We start from the raw sequence: 22318 nt of genomic DNA on the forward strand, positions 1-22318 counted from the left end.
GAGTTCCTATACCAAGTTTGGTATGAATCCATCAAAGATTTGCAGAGATACGACCCATACTTCCTGTTTGCTGTCTTAATTGCACCATTTGATTGGCTGCACCGGACCAACGGTTTAGAAAATTAAAAAACGATGTTAGGACTTTATGAGGCTTGGTTTGCAGATAATCTTTGCCAAATTTGGTGAAGATTGGACATTATTTGTAGGAGGAGTAGATACATTGTGTTTTTTCTGTAATTCAAAATGGCGGCCGCATCAATTCGGCTATTATCACAAATGATGATGGGTCACACACGGGACGTCCCAAGATACCATGAGACAAAGGAATCACTTGATAAAGGCAAACAAATCAACAGTTATTGGCCTAAACACATTTCTGCTTCCTGCGGCCACGCCCAGTAATGAAATGACACCAAATTCATTGGACAGCATCAAAAGAGGCTTCCGAGTCATCATACCAGGTTTGGGGTTGATTTCTTAAAGATTAGCTGAGATATGATCCAACTTCCTGTTTGGTTGCTTTGTTGCCGATTTTGATTGGCTGTACCGGACAAACGGTTTTGAAAATCAAATATCCTTTGATAACTTCTGTGAGGGTCTGTCTGATGATGATGTTTGCCAATTTTGGGGAAGATTTGACAAAAATTGAGGGAAGAGAAGCAAAAAAACGTTTTTTCACAAAATTCAAAATGGCAGAAAATCTGTATAACCGGAAATTAACGCCATGGTGTGCGTGGAACTCGTCTCGATCCAGGGAATCCAACGGTACCTCATTTTTGAATATCGGTCATACGGTTCAAAAGTTACGTGTGTAAACACAAGTCCAACTTTGACCAGTTGGTGGCGCTAGAGTACTCCAATGGGAGACATGAAACTTGGTGAATATAAAGAAGGGACTGTGCTTAATGAGTGTGCCAAATTTCACAACTTTTTACCATACAGTTCTAGGGGCTGCCAAAGACTCCAATGACAGAATAAACGTAATAATAAATATAGCTGCAAGCAGCAATGTGGTGGCCAAGCAGTCAAATGACCCATAAAACACTTTAGAAATCCTCAGAACAGGGTTCCGAGTGCATGCGGCAAGTTTGGTGTGAATCCATCAAAGATTGGCTGAGATGCGACCCAACTTCCTGTTTGATGGCTTAATTGCACATTTTGATTGCCTGTACCGGTCAAACGGTTGTGAAAATCAAACAATCATGTGATGGCCTTTGTGAAGCTTGGTCTGAAGATAATCTCTGCGAAATTTGGTGAAGATTGGACAACATGTGTAGGAGGAGTAGAGAAAAAACATTTTTCAATGAATTCAAAATGGCGGCCGCATCAATTCGGCTATTATCACAAATGATGATGGGTCACACACGGGACGTCCCAAGATATCATGAAACAAAGGAATCACTTAATAAAGGCAAACAAATCAACAGTTATTGGCCAAAACACATTTTTGCTTCCTGCGGCCACGCCCAGTAATGACATGACACCAAATTCATTGGACAGCCTCAGAAGAGGGTTCCGAGTCATCACACCAGGTTTGGGGTTGATTTCTTAAAGATTAGCTGAGATATGATCCAACTTCCTGTTTGGTTGCTTTGTTGCCAATTTTGATTGGCTGTACCGGACAAACGGTTTTGAAAATCAAATATCCTTTGATAATTTCTGTGAGGGTTGGTCGGATGATGATGTGTGCCAATTCTGGGGAAGATTTGACAAAAATTGAGGGAGGAGAAGCAAAAAAACGTTTTTTCACAAAATTCAAAATGGCAGAAAATCTATATAACCGGAAATTGACGCCATGGTGTGCGTTGAACTCGTCTCGATCCAGGGAATCCAACGGTACCTCATTTTTGAAAATCGGTCATACGGTTCAAAAGTTACGTGTGTAAACACAAGTCCAACTTTGACCAGTTGGTGGCGCTAGAGTGCTCCAATGGGAGACATGAAACTTGGTGAATATAAAGATGGGGCTGTGCTTAATGAGTGTGCCAAATTTCACAACTTTTTACCATACGGTTCTAGGGGCTGCCATAGACTCCAATGACAGAAGAAGTGTAATAATAATAATAATAAGAAAAGGTAGAATCACTTATGTGGCTTCGCCGCTTCGCGGCTTGGCCACCAAATATAGCTGCAAGCAGCGATGTGGTGGCCAAGCAGTCAAATGACCCATAAACCACTTTAGAAATCCTCAGAACAGGGTTCCGAGTGCATGCAGCAAGTTTGGTGTGAATCCATCAAAGATTGGCTGAGATACGACCCAACTTCCTGTTTGATGGCTTAATTGCACATTTTGATTGCCTGTACCGGGTAAACGGTTGTGAAAATCAAACAATCATGTGATGGCCTTTGTGAGGCTTGGTCGGAAGATAATCTCTGCGAAATTTGGTGAAGATTGGACAACATGTGTAGGAGGAGTAGAGAAAAAACATTTTTCAATGAATTCAAAATGGCGGCCGCATCAATTCGGCTATTATCACAAATGATGATGGGTCACACACGGGACGTCCCAAGATATCATGAAACAACGGAATCACTTAATAAAGGCAAACAAATCAACAGTTATTGGCCAAAACACATTTTTGCTTCCTGCGGCCACGCCCAGTAATGACATGACACCAAATTCATTGGACAGCCTCAGAAGAGGGTTCCGAGTCATCACACAAGGTTTGGGGTTGATTTCTTAAAGATTAGCTGAGATATGATCCAACTTCCTGTTGGGTTGCTTTGTTGCCGATTTTGATTGGCTGTACCGGACAATCGGTTTTTAAAATCAAATATCTTTTGATAACTTCTGTGAGGGTTGGTCTGATGATGATGTGTGCCAATTCTAGGGAAGATTTGTCCAAAATTGAGGGAGGAGAAGCAAAAAAACTTTTTTTCACAAAATTCAAAATGGCAGAAAATCTATATAACCGGAAATTGACGCCATGGTGTGCGTTGAACTCGTCTCGATCCAGGGAATCCAACGGTACCTCATTTTTGAAAATCGGTCATACGGTTCAAAAGTTACGTATGTAAACACAAGTCCAACTTTGACCAGTTGGTGGCGCTAGAGTGCTCCAATGGAAGACATGAAACTTGGTGAATATAAAGAAGGGATTGTGCTTAATGAGTGTGCCAAATTTCACAACTTTTTACCATACTGTTCTAGGGGCTGCCATAGACTCCAATGACAGAAGAAGTGTAATAATAATAATAATAATAAGAAAAGGTAGAATCACTTATGTGGCTTCGCCGCTTCGCGGCTTGGCCACCAAATATAGCTGCAAGCAGCAATGGAGGGGCCAAGCAGTCCAGAGCAGGACAAGGCCTCCATAGCACTTGCGCAACAATTAAGTCACAACAACCTGTTGCACTCATGCAACACGCCAAGTTTGGTTGAAATATCTGTTTGCGTTCCAAAGTAGTGATTGTTTACAGTGTTTTTTTCTGGTATAACACCGCAGGCCTCCTCTGCTCCTCGTGGGAACAATGGAACCCAAGTTTGGTGACAATCGCACAAATGGTTGCTGAGTTACGCTCTCACGTGTCTTTTGCGGCTTCGCCGCCGCCTTTGATCGTCTCTACCGAACAAACGGTTTTGAAAATGTAAAATCCATCCCGACACCTTTGTGAAGCTTGGTCTGAAGATCATCTGTGCCAAATTTTGTAAACATTGGACAACATTTGGGGCGTGTAAAAGGTTTTTACACTTTTCCATGAAATCCAAAATGGCGGCCGCATCAATTCGGTTATTATGAAAAGTTATCAATGGCCAGGCTTGATATCTCACAAGACATCAACAGACAAAGAAATTACTTTATTAAGTTAAACACTTCAACGGTTATTAGCCAAAACACGTTTATGCTTCCGGCCACGCCCCCTTTTAGTCACATGACACCATTTTTGGAGGACATCCTTAGAATAAGGTTCCAAGTAGGCGTACCAACTTTGGTGTCACTGCTTCAAAGAACTGCTGAGATATGGCTTCACTTCCTGTTTGGCGGCTTTTCTGCAGAATTTGATTGGCTGTACCGGACAAACGGTTTTGAAAATCAAATATCCTTCGACAACTTTTATGAGGCTTGGTCTGAAGATCATATCTGGTAATTGTGAAGAACATTTGACGAAATTTGTAGGAGGAGTAGGCTTTTAAAGGTTTTTGATAAAACCGGAAATAGTGGAAAATCTATATAACCGGAAATTGACGCCATGGTGTGCATTGCACTCGGCTTGATGCAGGGAGTCCAATGGTACCTCACTTTTGAAAATGGGACATACGGTTCAAAAGTTGCGTGTGTAAACACAACTCCAACTTTGACCCGTTGGTGGCGCTAGAGTGCCAAAGTATGGGACATGAAACTTTGTGACTTGAACCAGGGGACTGTCCCTAATGAGTGTACCAAATTTCACAACTTTCGACCAAGCGCTTCTAGGGGCTGCCATAGACACCCAGTCTTAAGAATAATAATAATAATAATAAATATAACTGCAAGCAGTAATGGCGGATTCCTCCAAACATTGCGAACCATTGAAAAATGTATATTCTTGACCAATTGGAATTGTATAGAAAAATCTATGCTGCAGAATTACCAATGGGATACCAAATCTGAAATATAATACCATCAAGATCCACAAGGGCCTTTATTTCAACCCAAGGAGTGAAGGGAGGGGGCTTGGTTAGCCTATCCATTCCAGAAAGCCTTTGTGCTTTAGGGCGTGGAATGTAGCGCCACCTATGGGTAATGGTGGGACAGTTGTGGTGTGGTAATTACCCTTGGTCTATACTTTCAAAAAAGCTCGACCAGAGCATACCCCCCGCTCTCAGGGTACCGAGCTTCAGCTCAGTCATGATGCTGGGATGAATGTAGGCCTATATGTAGAGACCAGGGAGACAGACACACCGGCCAGCTGCCCTGATGGGTCCGTGGTAGATCATTAATGCGGGTTGTATCCTACAACGCTCGTGACCTCCGAGTAGGACATACTGCTGCTGATAGATCAAGACGTTTGGTGGTGGACACATTGCTGGGCGAGAGTGACATTGTCTCTCTTCAAGACACCTGGATGGCCAAGCAAGATCTGGACAAATTGAACTCCCTACACAAGAACTTTCATGGTGCTGGAGAGTCCACTACCGATCTCAGCATGAGAATGGTTTGTGGGAGGATAGCTAGTGGTGTAGCTATACTGTGGAACATAAAATATGACCCAACGGTAAAGGTGGTGTGGCTTAACGTTGACTGGGCTATTGGGTTGGAGTTTAATCACAATGAAAATAAATGTACTATTGTAAATGTGTACACACCATATGAATCCTATGACCATGAGGATGAATTTCAGAACAGGTTAGCTTTTATTCAGTCCTTCATAGAGGACAATAGTTCATGTTGTGTCTATGTCATGGGTGATTTTAATGCTGACATGTCAGATAAGTGTTTTTTTTCGCACAACATCTGCAGCAGTTCTGTAATGAAACTAAATTAATGATATCAAGCGTTATTGCCTGATACAAGTTTTACCTATATAAGTGAAACGTGGCACACAACTTCCTGGCTAGACCATATTGTAACCACAGCCGATGCTCATGACTCACTGGAAAGTATAGAGATGTGTTATGGGCTGGCCACCACTGATCACATACCAGTTGTTATGCTGCTAAATGTTGAGAGTGTACCCTTGTTGCTGGCCCCCCAAGAAAACTGGACTGGTCAAAATTGACCAAAGAGGTTATGCACAGATATTCTCTATTAACTGACAGCTTACATAGTGATGTTGCATTTTCTAGGGATGCCCTAATGTGCACGGATATGAACTGCAAGGATAAACATCATGCTGAAAAGCTCTGTGCCATGTATGATGATATTGTCAAATGTCTTTATGCTTCCAGTGAACCTTTTATTAATCACAAGAGTAAGGTCCCTAACGCACGGCCTGTCTGGAATGAGTTTGTGTCTGAGCAACATGCTGCTGCTAGAGAAGCCTTTAGAGTCTGGTCAGAGGCAGGCAGACCCAGACAGGGAGTGCTGCTTGATAACAAAAACCTCACAAATGCTAGATTTAAATATGCACTTGTTTCATTAAGAGAAATGAAAACACAATGAGAGCAGACTCGCTGGCCAGAAAGATGCAGAATAACAATCTTACTGACTTCTGGAAGGAGGTCCAAGATCATAAATAATAACAGAACTCCCCTCCCTTCTGATATCAAAGGGGTTAGTTGTCCAGAGAAGATTGCTGATCTATGGCATGAGCACTACAGTAAACTATTTAATTGTGTTAAAAGTAACACAGTGAGAATTGATAATGAATATAAAGGTATCTCTGCAGACTTGATAGTTAGATCAGTGGATATTTATGATGCCATCCACATGCTAGACAACAACAAAGCTTGTGGTATGGATTGCATTTCTGCAGAGCATCTAAAAAATGCCAGTTATAGACTCAGTCCATTTCTAGCCATGTGTCTCACTGGAATTATGGTTCATGGTGTTCTACCGAACTCTATTCTGTCAGTACTGTTAGTGCCTGTTGTTAAAGATAAGGCTGGTAAACTGAACATCTAAGACAACTATCGACCCATTGCATTGGCCAGTATCTTGTCTAAAGTGTTTGAGAGAATTATTTGATTGAAGTTGGAAATGTATATTCTGACTGCCGAAAATCAGTTTAGTTTTACTGAAAGTAGCCTACAATGATGCTTTTAGATTGCTACTTAATGTGCCAAGGTGGCATAGTGCTAGTCAGTTGTTTGTGTCTAAGCACGTACCAACCTGTAAGGCAATCCTGAGACAACTGATGTATGGTTTCAATGATGCTTTTAGATTGCTACTTAATGTGCCTAGATGGCGTAGTGCTGGTCAGTTGTTTCTGTCTAAGCACGTACCAACCTGTAAGGCACTCCTGAGACAACTGATGTATGGTTTCATGTGTCGACTGGACAAGTCTGAGAACTGAATAGTAGAGGCTCTGGTCAACCCTCTAAAGAGCTGCTTACTTGGAACTTAAGACTACATTGGCACAAAAGTCTTCATACTTTTTATGCACTGTATTATCTGTGTTTTATGTTTTTGTTTTACTCTCTTTTTTATAGCTCTGTGTCTGTTATTTTATGTGGAACTTGGTGTCTGAAATAAAGATTTATATATATATATAAATACATATATATATATATATATCAATGTTTCAGGATTTGTATAACTTTTTACCATTGCATACAAAATCGGAAATGCAATACCAAAAAGATCAGCTTTTGTTAAGAGATCCAAGATTACAAGATCCACAAGGCCTTTGCTAGAAACTAAGGAATGAGTGGGGGCTTGGTCAGCCCACACTCTCCTGAAATGTTGCGTGTGCGTCTTGCCAAGCCCGCGCGTGTGTAAGTTAAGGCTGAGTGTGTGAGGATGTGGAGCACGCGCGGGCAGGAGGAGGGGAGACATTCATTGGAAATTTGGCTAGAAATTAGCCAAGCAAGCATGTTTCAAATATTCACCAAAAATCGACCTTTGATCTTACAGTCAACTTTTTCACAGATTTGTGTTATAAACATTCTCAAGAGTCTTCATATGAACTTGTGATTGAATCAGAGTATTAGTTTTTGACTGGCTGATGTGTAAAGCATTATTTTAGCGTTAGCGATAAGTTCAATTTGCTTTATATCAATCATTTTTGGAGATATGAAGTTGCCTTTGCACACGGTAACATGTTGTAGTGTCTTCCATCGATATACCAAGTTTCGTGTTGATATCTCAAAGATTTGCTGAGACATGACTTCACATCCTGTTTGGCGGCTTTTCTGATGAATTTGATTGGCTGTACCGGACAAACGGTTGTGAGGATCAAAATTCTTTTTGATAACTTTTGTGAGGCTTGGTCTGAAGATCATCTCTGGTAACTTTGAAGAAGATATGACAAAAATTGTAGGAGGAGTAGGCTTTCAAAGGTTTTTCATAAAACCGGAAATAGCGGAAAATCTATATAACCGGAAATTGACGCCATAGGGTGCGCTGAACTCGGCTTGATCCAGGGAATCCAATGGTACCTCATTTTTGAAAATGGGTCATACGGTTCAAAAGTTGCGTGTGTAAACACAAGTCCAACTTTGACCCGTTGGTGGCGCTGGAGTGGTCTAATTGGAGACATGAAACTTGGTGTAGGTATAGAATCAACTGTCCTTAATGAGTGTGCCAAATTTCACAAAAAGTTGTCGAAGGGTTCTAGGGGCTGCCATTGACTTCCATGGAACAAGAATAATAACAAAACTAACAATAACAATAGGTTTCCTCCTGACGGAGGAATCCTAATAATACTAACAATAACAATAGGTGCCTCGCAGCTTCGCTGCTTGGCCCCTAAATATAGCTGCAAGCAGCAATGGAGGGGCCAAGCAGTCCAGAGCAGGACATGGCCTCCATAGCACTTGCGCAACAATTAAGTCACAACAACCTGTTGCACTCATGCAACACGCCAAGTTTGGTTGAAATATCTGTTTGCGTTCCAAAGTAGTGAGTGTTCAAAGTGTTTTTTTTCTGGTATAACACCGCAGGCCTCCTCTGCTCCACATGGGAACGATGGAACCCAAGTTTGGTGACAATCGCACAAATGGTTGCTGAGTTACGCTCTCACGTGTCTTTTGCGGCTTCGCCGCCGCCTTTGATCGTCTCTACCGAAGAAACGGTTTTGAAAATGGAAAATCCATATAACGTCATTGTGAAGCTTGGTCTGAAGATCATCTGTGCCAAATTTAGTAAACATTGGACAACATTTGGGGCGTGTAAAAGGTTTTTACACTTTTCCATAAAATCCAAAATGGCGGCCGCGTCAATTCGGTTGTTATGAAATATTATCGATGGTCAAGCTTGATATCTCACAGGACATCAACAGACAAAGAAATTATTTTATTAAGGTAAACACTTCAACAGTTATTAGCCAAAACACGTTTATGCTTCCGGCCCGGCCCCTTTTACTCACATGACACAATTTTTAGGGGACATACTCAAAATAAGGTTTCGAGTAGGCATATCAAATTTGGTGTCACTGCCTCAAAGAACTGCTGAGATAAGACTTCATTTCCTGTTTGGTGGCTATTCTGATGATTTTGATTGGCTCTCACGGACAAACGGTTGTGGGGATCAAAATGCTCTACCATAACTTTTGTGCGGCTTGGTCTGAAGAGCATATCTGGTAATTTTGAAGAAGATTTGACAAAAATTGTAGGAGGAGTAGGCTTTCAGAGGTTTTTGATAAAACCGGAAATAGCGGAAAATCTATATAACCGGAAATTGACGCCATGGTGTGCATTGAACTCGGCTTGATCCAGGGAATCCAATGGTACCTCATTTTTGAAAATGGGTCATACGGTTCAAAAGTTGCGTGTGTAAACACAAGTCCAACTTTGACCCGTTGGTGGCGCTAGAGTGCCCAAGTATGGGACATGAAACTTTGTGAATTGGACCAGGGGACTGTCCCCAATGAGTGTGCCAAATTTCACAACTTTCAACCAAGCGCTTATGGGGGCTGCCATAGACACCCAGTCCTAAGAAGAATAATAATAAATATAGCTGCAAGCAGCAATGGAGGGGCCAAGCAGTCCAGAGCAGGACATGGCCTCCATAGCACTTGCGCAACAATTAAGTCACAACACCCTGTTGCACTCATGCAACACGCCAAGTTTGGTTGAAATATCTGTTTGCGTTCCAAAGTAGTGAGTGTTCAAAGTGTTTTTTTCTGGTATAACACCACAGGCCTCCTCTGCTCCTCGTGGGAACGATGGAACCCAAGTTTGGTGACAATCGCACAAATGGTTGCTGAGTTACGCTCTCACGTGTCTTTTGCGGCTTCGCCGCCGCCTTTGATCGTCTCTACCGAACAAACGGTTTTGAAAATGGAAAATACATCTGACACCCTTGTGAAGCTTGGTCTGAAGATCATCTGTGTCAAATTTAGTAAACATTGGACAACATTTGGGGCGTGTAAAAGGTTATTAAACTTTTCCATAAAATCCAAAAAGGCGGCCGCGTCAATTCGGTTGTTATGAAACATTATTGATGGTCAAGCTTGATATCTCACAGGACATCAACAGACAAAGAAATTACTTTATTAAGGTAAACACTTCAACAGTTATTAGCCAAAACACGTTTATGCTTCCGGCCCCGCCCCCTTTTACTCACATGACACCATTTTTGGAGGACATACTCAGAATAAAGTTCCGAGTAGGCATATCAAATTTGGTGTCACTGCCTCAAAGAACTGCTGAGATAAGACTTCATTTCCTGTTTGGTGGCTATTCTGATGATTTTGATTGGCTCTCACGGACAAACGGTTGTGGGGATCAAAATGCTCTACCATAACTTTTGTGCGGCTTGGTCTGAAGAGCATATTTGGTAATTTTGAAGAAGATTTGACAAAGATTGTAGGAGGAGTAGGCTTTCAGAGGTTTTTGATAAAACCGGAAATAGCGGAAAATCTATATAACCGGAAATTGACGCCATGGTGTGCATTGCACTCGGCTTGATCCAGGGAATCCAATGGTACCTCATTTTTGAAAATAGGGCATACGGTTCAAAAGTTGCGTGTGTAAACACAACTCCAACTTTGACCCGTTGGTGGCGCTAGAGTGCCATAGTATGGGACATGAAACTTTGTGAATTGGACCAGGGGACTGTCCCCAATGAGTGTGCCAAATTTTACAACTTTCGACTACGCGCTTATGGGGGCTGCCATAGACACCCAGTCCTAAGAATAATAATAATAATAATACCAACAATAACAATAGGTGCCTCGCAGCTTTGCTGCTTGGCCCCTAAATATAGCTGCAAGCAGCAATGGAGGGGCCAAGCAGTCCAGAGCAGGACATGGCCTCCATAGCACTTGCGCAACAATTAAGTCACAACAACCTGTTGCACTCATGCAACACGCCAAGTTTGGTTGAAATATCTGTTTGCGTTCCAAAGTAGTGAGTGTTCAAAGTGTTTTTTTTCTGGTATAACACCACAGGCCTCCTCTGCTCCTCGTGGGAACGATAGAACCCACGTTTGGTGACAATCGCACAAATGGTTGCTGAGTCACGCTCTCACGTGTCTTTTGCGGATTCGCCGCCGCCTTCTATCGTCTCTACCGAACAAACGGTTTTGAAAATGGAAAATCCATCCAGACACTTTTGTGAATCTTGGTCTGAAGATCATCTGTGCCAAATTTAGTAAACATATGACACAATTTGGGGCGTGTAAAAGGTTATTAAACTTTTCCATAAAATCCAAAATGGCGGCCGCGTCAATTCGGTTGTTAAGAAACATTATTGATGGTCAAGCTTGATATCTCACAAGACATCAACCGACAAAGAAATTACTTTATTAAGGTAAACACTTCAACAGTTATTAGCCAAAACACGTTTATGCTTCCGGCCCCGCCCCCTTTTACTCACATGACACAATTTTTGGAGGACATACTCAGAATAAAGTTCCGAGTAGGCATATCAAATTTGGTGTCACTGCCTCAAAGAACTGCTGAGATAAGACTTCATTTCCTGTTTGGTGGCTATTCTGATGATTTTGATTGGCTCTCACGGACAAACGGTTGTGGGGATCAAAATGCTCTACCATAACTTTTGTGCGGCTTGGTCTGAAGAGCATATCTGGTAATTTTGAAGAAGATTTGACAAAAATTGTAGGAGGAGTAGGCTTTCAGAGGTTTTTGATAAAACCGGAAATAGCGGAAAATCTATATAACCGGAAATTGACGCCATGGTGTGCATTGCACTCGGCTTGATCCAGGGAATCCAATGGTACCTCATTTTTGAAAATGGGTCATACGGTTCAAAAGTTGCGTGTGTAAACACAAGTCCAACTTTGACCCGTTGGTGGCGCTAGAGTGCCCAAGTATGGGACATGAAACTTTGTGAATTGGACCAGGGGACTGTCCCCAATGAGTGTGCCAAATTTCACAACTTTCGACCAAGCGCTTATGGGGGCTGCCATAGACACCCAGTCCTAAGAATAATAATAATAAATATAACTGCAAGCAGTAATGGCGGATTCCTCCAAACATTGCGAACCATTGAAAAATGTATATTCTTGACAAATTGGAACTGTATAGAAAAATCTATGCTGCAGAATTACCAATGGGATACCAAATCTGAAATATAATACCATCAAGATCCACAAGGGCCTTTATTTCAACCCAAGGAGTGAAGGGAGGGGGCTTGGTTAGCCTATCCATTCCAGAAAGCCTTTGTGCTTTAGGGCGTGGAATGTAGCGCCACCTATGGGTAATGGTGGGACAGTTGTGGTTTGGTAATTACCCTTGGTCTATACTTTCAAAAAAGCTCGACCAGAGCATACCCCCCGCTCTCAGGGTACCGAGCTTCAGCTCAGTCATGATACTGGGATGAATGTAGGCCTATATGTAGAGACCAGGGAGACAGACACACCGGCCAGCTGCCCTGATGGGTCCGTGGTAGATCATTAATGCGGGTTGTATCCTACAACGCTCGTGGCCTCCGAGTAGGACATACTGCTGCTGATAGATCAAGACGTTTGGTGGTGGACACATTGCTGGGCGAGAGTGACATTGTCTCTCTTCAAGAAACCTGGATGGCCAAGCAAGATCTGGACAAATTGAACTCCCTACACAAGAACTTTCATGGTGCTGGAGAGTCCACTACCGATCTCAGCATGAGAATGGTTTGTGGGAGGATAGCTGGTGGTGTAGCTATACTGTGGAACATAAAATATGACCCAACGGTAAAGGTGGTGTGGCTTAACGTTGACTGGGCTATTGGGTTGGAGTTTAATCACAATGAAAATAAATGTACTATTGTAAATGTGTACACTCCATATGAATCCTATGACCATGAGGATGAATTTCAGAACAGGTTAGCTTTTATTCAGTCCTTCATAGAGGACAATAGTTCATGTTGTGTCTATGTCATGGGTGATTGAAATGCTGACATGTCAGATAAGCGTTTTTTTTCGCACAACATCTGCAGCAGTTCTGTAATGAAACTAAATTAATGATATCAAGCGTTATTGCCTGATACAAGTTTTACCTATATAAGTGAAACGTGGCACACAACTTCCTGGCTAGACCATATTGTAACCACAGCCGATGCTCATGACTCACTGGAAAGTATAGAGATGTGTTATGGGCTGGCCACCACTGATCACATACCAGTTGCTATGCTGCTAAATGTTGAGAGTGTACCCTTGTTGCTGGCCCCCCAAGAAAACTGGACTGGTCAAAATTGACCAAAGAGGTTATGCACAGATATTCTCTATTAACTGACAGCTTACATAGTGATGTTGCATTTTCTAGGGATGCCCTAATGTGCACGGATATGAACTGCAAGGATAAACATCATGCTGAAAAGCTCTGTGCCATGTATGATGATATTGTCAAATGTCTTTATGCTTCAAGTGAACCTTTTATTAATCACAAGAGTAAGGTCCCTAACGCACGGCCTGTCTGGAATGAGTTTGTGTCTGAGCAACATGCTGCTGCTAGAGAAGCCTTTAGAGTCTGGTCAGAGGCAGGCAGACCCAGACAGGGAGTGCTGCTTGATAACAAAAACCTCACAAATGCTAGATTTAAATATGCACTCGTTTCATTAAGAGAAATGAAAACACAATGAGAGCAGACTTGCTGGCCAGAAAGATGCAGAATAACAATCTTACTGACTTCTGGAAGGAGGTCCAAGATCATAAATAATAACAGAACTCCCCTCCCTTCTGATATCAAAGGGGTTAGTTGTCCAGAGAAGATTGCTGATCTATGGCATGAGCACTACAGTAAACTATTTAATTGTGTTAAAAGTAACACAGTGAGAATTGATGATGAATATAAAGGTATCTCTGCAGACTTGATAGTTAGATCAGTGGATATTTATGATGCCATCCACATGCTAGACAACAACAAAGCTTGTGGTATGGATTGCATTTCTGCAGAGCATCTAAAAAATGCCAGTTATAGACTCAGTCCATTTCTAGCCATGTGTCTCACTGGAATTATGGTTCATGGTGTTCTACCGAACTCTATTATGTCAGTACTGTTAGTGCCTGTTGTTAAAGATAAGGCTGGTAAACTGAACATCTAAGACAACTATCGACCCATTGCATTGGCCAGTATCTTGTCTAAAGTGTTTGAGAGAATTATTTGTTTGAAATTGGAAATGTATATTCTAACTGCAGAAAATCAGTTTGGTTTTACTGAAAGTAGCCTACAATGATGCTTTTAGATTGCTACTTAATGTGCCAAGGTGGCATAGTGTTAGTCAGTTGTTTGTGTCTAAGCACGTACCAACCTGTAAGGCAATCCTGAGACAACTGATGTATGGTTTCAATGATGCTTTTAGATTGCTACTTAATGTGCCTAGGTGGCATAGTGCTGGTTAGTTGTTTCTGTCTAAGCACGTACCAACCTATAAGGCATTCCTGACACAACTGATGTATGGTTTCATGTGTCGACTGGACAAGTCTGAGAACTGAATAGTAGAGGCTCTGGTCAACCCTCTAAAGAGCTGCTATCGATTACTTGGAACTTAAGACTACATTGGCACAAAAGTCTTCATACTTTTTATGCACTGTATTATCTATGTTTTATGTTTTTGTTTTACTCCCTTTTTTATAGCTCTATGTCTGTTATTTTATGTGGAACTTGGCGTCTGAAATAAAGATTTATATATATATATATAAATACATATATATATATATATCAATGTTTCAGGATTTGTATAACTTTTTACCATTGCATACAAAATCGGAAATGCAATACCAAAAAGATCAGCTTTTGTTAAGAGATCCAAGATTACAAGATCCACAAGGCCTTTGCTAGAGACTAAGGAATGAGTGGGGGCTTGGTCAGCCCACACTCTCCTAAAATGTTGTGTGTGCGTCTTGCCAAGCCCGCGCGTGTGTAAGTTAAGGCTGAGTGTGTGAGGATGTGGAGCACGCGCGGGCAGGAGGAGGGGAGACATTCATTGGAAATTTGGCTAGAAATTAGCCAAGCAAGCATGTTTCAAATATTCACCAAAAATCGACCTTTGATCTTACAGTCAACTTTTTCACAGATTTGTGTTATAAACATTCTCAAGAGTCTTCATATGAACTTGTGATTGAATCAGAGTATTAGTTTTTGACTGGCTGATGTGTAAAGCATTATTTTAGCGTTAGCGATAAGTTCAATTTGCTTTATATCAATCATTTTTGGAGATATGAAGTTGCCTTTGCACACGGTAACATGTTGTAGTGTCTTCCATCGATGTACCAAGTTTCGTGTTGATATCTCAAAGATTTGCTGACACATGACTTCACATCCTGTTTGGCGGCTTTTCTGATGAATTTGATTGGCTGTACCGGAAAAACGGTTGTGAGGATCAAAATTATTTTCGATAACTTTTGTGAGGCTTGGTCTGAAGATCATCTCTTTGAAGAAGAGTATGACAAAAATTGTAGGAGGAGTAGGCTTTCAAAGGTTTTTCATAAAACCGGAAATAGCGGAATACTATATAACCGGAAATTGACGCCATGGTGTGCGTTGAACTCGGCTTGATCCAGGGAATACCTCATTTTTGAAAATGGGTCATACGGTTCAAAAGTTGCGTGTGTAAACACAAGTCCAACTTTGACCCGTTGGTGGCGCTGGAGTGGTCTAATGGGAGACATGAAACTTGGTGTAGGTATAGAATCAACTGTCCTTAATGAGTGTGCCAAATTTCACAAAAAGTTGTCGAAGGGTTCTAGGGGCTGCCATTGACTTCCATGGAACAAGAATAATAATAATAATAAAACTAACAATAACAATAGGTTTCCTCCTGACGGAGGAATCCTAATAATACTAACAATAACAATAGGTGCTTCGCAGCTTCGCTGTTTGGCCCCTAAATATAGCTGCAAGCAGCAATGGAGGGGCCAAGCAGTCCAAAGCAGGACATGGCCTCCATAGCACTTGTGCAACAATTAAGTCACAATAACCTGTTGCACTCATGCAACACACCAAGTTTGGTTTAAATATCTGTTTGCGTTCCAAAGAACTGAGTGTTCAAAGTGTTTTTTTCTGGTATAACACAACAGGCCTCCTCTGCTCCTTGTGGGAACGATAGAACCCAAGTTTGGTGACAATCGCACAAATGGTTGCTGAGTCACGCTCTCACGTGTCTTTTGCGGATTCGCCGCCGCCTTTGATCGTCTCTACCGAACAAACGGTTTTGAAAATGGAAAATCCATCCAGACACCTTTGTGAAGCTTGATCTGAAGATCATCTGTGCCAAATTTAGTAAACATATGACACAATTTGGGGCGTGTAAAAGGTTTTTACACTTTTCCATAAAATCCAAAATGGCGGCCGCGTCAATTCGGTTGTTATGAAATATTATCGATGGTCAAGATTGATATCTCACAAGACATCAACCGACAAAGAAATTACTTTATTAAGGTAAACACTTCAACAGTTATTAGCCAAAACACGTTTATGCTTCCGGCCACGCCCCCTTTTAGTCACATGACACCATTTTTGGAGGACATACTCAGAATAAGGTTCCGAGTAGGCATATCAAATTTGGTGTCACTGCCTCAAAGAACTGCTGAGATAAGACTTCATTTCCTGTTTGGTGTCTATTCTGCTGATTTTGATTGGCTCTCACGGACAAACGGTTGTGGGGATCAAAATGCTCTACCATAACTTTTGTGCGGCTTGGTCTGAAGAGCATATCTGGTAATTCTGAAGAAGATTTGACCAAAATTGTAGGAGGAGTAGGCTTTCAGAGGTTTTTGATAAAACCGGAAATAGCGGAAAATCTATATAACCGGAAATTGACGCCATGGTGTGCATTGCACTCGGCTTGATCCAGGGAATCCAATGGTACCTCATTTTTGAAAATCGGTCATACGGTTCAAAAGTTGCGTGTGTAAACACAAGTCCAACTTTGACCCGTTGGTGGCGCTAGAGTGCCCAAGTATGGGACATGAAACTTTGTGAATTGGACCAGGGGACTGTCCCCAATGAGTGTGCCAAATTTCACAACTTTCGACCAAGCGCTTATGGGGGCTGCCATAGACACCCAGTCCTAAGAAGAGTAATGATAAATATAACTGCAAGCAGTAATGGCGGATTCCTCCAAACATTGCGAACCATTGAAAAATGTATATTCTTGACAAATTGGAACTGTATAGAAAAATCTATGCTGCAGAATTACCAATGAGATACCAAATCTGAAATATAATACCATCAAGATCCACAAGGGCCTTTATTTCAACCCAAGGAGTGAAGGGAGGGGGCTTGGTTAGCCTATCCATTGCAGAAAGCCTTTGTGCTTTAGGGCGTGGAATGTAGCGCCACCTATGGGTAATGGTGGGACAGTTGTGGTGTGGTAATTACCCTTTGTCTATACTTTCAAAAAAGCTCGACCAGAGCAAACCCCCCGCTCTCAGGGTACCGAGCTTCAGCTCAGTCATGATCCTGGGATGAATGTAGTTCTATATGTAGAGACCAGGGAGACAGACACACCGGCCAGCTGCCCTGATGGGTCCGTGGTAGATCATTAATGCGGGTTGTATCCTACAACGCTCGTGGCCTCCGAGTAGGACATACTGCTGCTGATAGATCAAGACGTTTGGTGGTGGACACATTGCTGGGCGAGAGTGACATTGTCTCTCTTCAAGAAACCTGGATGGCCAAGCAAGATCTGGACAAATTGAACTCCCTACACAAGATATTTCATGGTGCTGGAGAGTCCACTACCAATCTCAGCATGAGAATGGTTTGTGGGAGGATAGCTGGTGGTGTAGCTATACTGTGGAACATAAAATATGACCCAACGGTAAAGGTGGTGTGGCTTAACGTTGACTGGGCTATTGGGTTGGAGTTTAATCACAATGAAAATAAATGTACTATTGTAAATGTGTACACACCATATGAATCCTATGACCATGAGGATGAATTTCAGAACAGGTTAGCTTTTATTCAGTCCTTCATAGAGGACAATAGTTCATGTTGTGTCTATGTCATGGGTGATTGAAATGCTGACATGTCAGATAAGCGTTTTTTTTCGCACAACATCTGCAGCAGTTCTGTAATGAAACTAAATTAATTATATCAAGCGTTATTGCCTGATACAAGTTTTACCTATATAAGTGAAACGTGGCACACAACTTCCTGGCTAGACCATATTGTAACCACAGCCGATGCTCATGACTCACTGGAAAGTATAGAGATGTGTTATGGGCTGGCCACCACTGATCACATACCAGTTGCTATGCTGCTAAATGTTGAGAGTGTACCCTTGTTGCTGGCCCCCCAAGAAAACTGGACTGGTCAAAATTGACCAAAGAGGTTATGCACAGATATTCTCTATTAACTGACAGCTTACATAGTGATGTTGCATTTTCTAGGGATGCCCTAATGTGCACGGATATGAACTGCAAGGATAAACATCATGCTGAAAAGCTCTGTGCCATGTATGATGATATTGTCAAATGTCTTTATGCTTCCAGTGAACCTTTTATTAATCACAAGAGTAAGGTCCCTAACGCACAGCCTGTCTGGAATGAGTTTGTGTCTGAGCAACATGCTGCTGCTAGAGAAGCCTTTAGAGTCTGGTCAGAGGCAGGCAGACCCAGACAGGGAGTGCTGCTTGATAACAAAAACCTCACAAATGCTAGATTTAAATATGCACTCGTTTCATTAAGAGAAATGAAAACACAATGAGAGCAGACTCGCTGGCCAGAAAGATGCAAAATAACAATCTTACTGACTTCTGGAAGGAGGTCAAGATCATAAGTAATAACAGAACTTCCATCCCTTCTGATATCCAAGGGGTTAGTTGTCCAGAGAAGATTGCTGATCTATGGCATGAGCACTACAGTCAACTATTTAATTGTGTTAAAAGTAACACAGTGAGAATTGATAATGAATATAAAGGTATCTCTGCAGACTTGATAGTTAGATCAGTAGATATTTATGATGCCATCCACATGCTAGACAACAACAAAGCTTGTGGTAAGGATTGCATTTCTGCAGAGCATCTAAAAAATGCCAGTTATAGACTCAGTCCATTTCTAGCCATGTGTCTCACTGGAATTATGGTTCATGGTGTTCTACCGAACTCTATTATGTCAGTATTGTTAGTGCCTGTTGTTAAAGATAAGGCTGGTAAACTGAACAGCATAGACAACTATCGACCCATTGCATTGGCCAATATCTTGTCTAAAGTGTTTGAGAGAATTATTTGATTGAAATTGCAAATGTATATTCTGACTGCAGAAAATCAGTTTGGTTTTAAAAGAAAACATGGTACTGATCTCTGTATCTATGCTCTGAAGGAGATTGTCTCAGGTACACAAGTCTTAATTCATCTGTATTTTTATGCTTTATTGATGCTTACAAAGCTTTGGATCGAATTTTTCATGAAAAACTGTTTATGAAGCTAATAGCGAGAGGTGTCCCTAAACCTCTTGTGAGGATTTTGGTGTTCTGGTATGCCAATCAAACTTTTCATTTTAAATGGGACAATGTTGTATCAGCTCCTTTCCATGTTGGTAACGGAGTTCGACAAGGAGGAATTTGATTTCCCTTTTTGTTTAATATGGATATAGACGACTTATCAAGCCAGCTGAATAAGACAAATACAGGCTGTCTTGTTGGTGAATCTATTGTCAATCATCTGATGTACGCAGATAATCTGGTTCCACTCAGCCTGTTGCAACAGATGCTATGGGTGTGCTCTCAGTATGGCTTAGATCATGATATAAAATATAATGCAAAGAAAAGCCACATAATGATAGTCAGAATTAATCAGGACAGGAAATTAACCTTCCCTACCTTTTATTTATCTGGCAGTCCCCTTGGTGTTTGTGAGGAAATAAAATATCTGGGACATGTCATTTGTGATGATTGGACAGATGACAACGATATGTATCAACAGCGCTGTCAAATATATTCTCAGGCCAGTATGTTATTAAGGACGTTTTCTATGTGCTCAGATTCAGTTAATGTTCCCTGTTTAGAACCTACATGACACCATTGTACACTGCTCATTTGTGGTCTATGTACAGGAAAAGGAGTATACAGATACTGAAAGTAGCCTACAATGATGCTTTTAGATTGCTACTTAATGTGCAAAGGTGGCATAGTGCTAGTCAGTTGTTTGTGTCTAAGCACGTACCAACCTGTAAGGCAATCCTGAGACAACTGATGTATGGTTTCAATGATGCTTTTAGATTGCTACTTAATGTGCCTAGGTGGCATAGTGCTGGTCAGTTGTTTCTGTCTAAGCACGTACCAACCTGTAAGGCACTCCTGACACAACTGATGTATGGTTTCATGTGTCGACTGGACAAGTCTGAGAACTGAATAGTACAGGCTCTGGTCAACCCTCTAAAGAGCTGCTATTGATTACTTGGAACTTAAGACTACATTGGCACAAAAGTCTTCATACTTTTTATGCACTTTATTATCTATGTTTTATGTTTTTGTTTTACTCCCTTTTTTATAGCTCTATGTCCGTTATTTTATGTGGAACATGGCGTCTGAAATAAAGATTTATATATATATAAATACATACATATATATATCAATGTTTCAGGATTTGTATAACTTTTTACCATTGCATACAAAATCGGAAATGCAATACCAAAAAGATCAGCTTTTGTTAAGAGTTCCAAGATTACAAGATCCACAAGGCCTTTGCTAGAGAGTAAGGAATGAGTGGGGGCTTGGTCAGCCCACACTCTCCTGAAATGTTGCGTGTGCGTCTTGCCAAGCCCGCGCGTGTGTAAGTTAAGGCTGAGTGTGTGAGGATGTGGAGCACGCGCGGGCAGGAGGAGGGGAGACATTCATTGGAAATTTGGCTAGAAATTAGCCAAGCAAGCATGTTTCAAATATTCACCAAAAATCGACCTTTGATCTTACAGTCAACTTTTTCACAGATTTGTGTTATAAACATTCTCAAGAGTCTTCATATGAACTTGTGATTGAATCAGAGTATCCGTTTTTGACTGGCTGATGTGTAAAGCATTATTTTAGCGTTAGCGATAAGTTCAATTTGCTTTATATCATTCATTTTTGGAGATATGAAGTTGCCTTTGCACACGGTAACATGTTGTAGTGTCTTCCATCGATATACCAAGTTTCGTGTTGATATCTCAAAGATTTGCTGAGACATGACTTCACATCCTGTTTGGCGGCTTTTCTGATGAATTTGATTGGCTGTACCGGACAAACGGTTGTGAGGATCAAAATTATTTTCGATAACTTTTGTGAGGCTTGGTCTGAAGATCATCTCTGGTAACTTTGAAGAAGATAGGACAAAAATTGTAGGAGGAGTAGGCTTTCAAAGGTTTTTTATAAAACCGGAAATAGCGGAAAATCTATATAACCGGAAATTGACGCCATGGGGTGCGTTGAACTCGGCTTGATCCAGGGAATCCAATGGTACCTCATTTTTGAAAATTGGTCATACGGTTCAAAAGTTGCGTGTGTAAACACAAGTCCAACTTTGACCCGTTGGTGGCGCTGGAGTGGTCTAATGGGAGACATGAAACTTGGTGTAGGTATAAAATCAACTGTCCTTAATGAGTGTGCCAAATTTCACAAAAAGTTGTCGAAGGGTTCTAGGGGCTGCCATTGACTTCCATGGAACAAGAATAATAATAATAATAAAACTAACAATAACAATAGGTTTCCTCCTGACGGAGGAATCCTAATAATAATAATAAAACTAACAATAACAATAGGTTTCCTCCTGACGGAGGAATCCTAATAATAAAACTAACAATAACAATAGGTTTCCTCCTGACGGAGGAATCCTAATAATAATAATAAAACTAACAATAACAATAGGTTTCCTCCTGACGGAGGAATCCTAATAATAAAACTAACAATAACTAACTGACGGAGGAATCCTAATAATACTAACAATAACAATAGGTGCCTCGCAGCTTCGCTGCTTGGCCCCTAATAATAATACTAACAATAACAATAGGTGCCTCGCAGCTTCGCTGCTTGGCCCCTAATGATAATAAATATAGCTGCAAGCAGCAATGGAGGGGCCAAGCAGTCCAGAGCAGGACATGGCCTCCATAGCACTTGCGCAACAATTAAGTCACAACATCCTGTTGCACTCATGCAACACACCAAGTTTGGTTGAAATATCTGTTTGCGTTCCACAGTAGTGGGTGTTCAAAGTGTTTTTTTTCTGGTATAACACCACAGGCCTCCTCTGCTCCTCGTGGGAATGATGGAACCCAAGTTTGGTGACAATCGCGCAAATGGTTGCTGAGTTACGCTCTCACGTGTCTTTCGCGGCTTCGCCGGCGCCTTTGATCGTCTCTACCGAACAAACAGTTTTGAA

The sequence above is a fragment of the Hypomesus transpacificus genome, unplaced genomic scaffold (genome assembly GCF_021917145.1).
Source record: "Hypomesus transpacificus isolate Combined female unplaced genomic scaffold, fHypTra1 scaffold_172, whole genome shotgun sequence".
NCBI lineage: Eukaryota > Metazoa > Chordata > Actinopteri > Osmeriformes > Osmeridae > Hypomesus > Hypomesus transpacificus.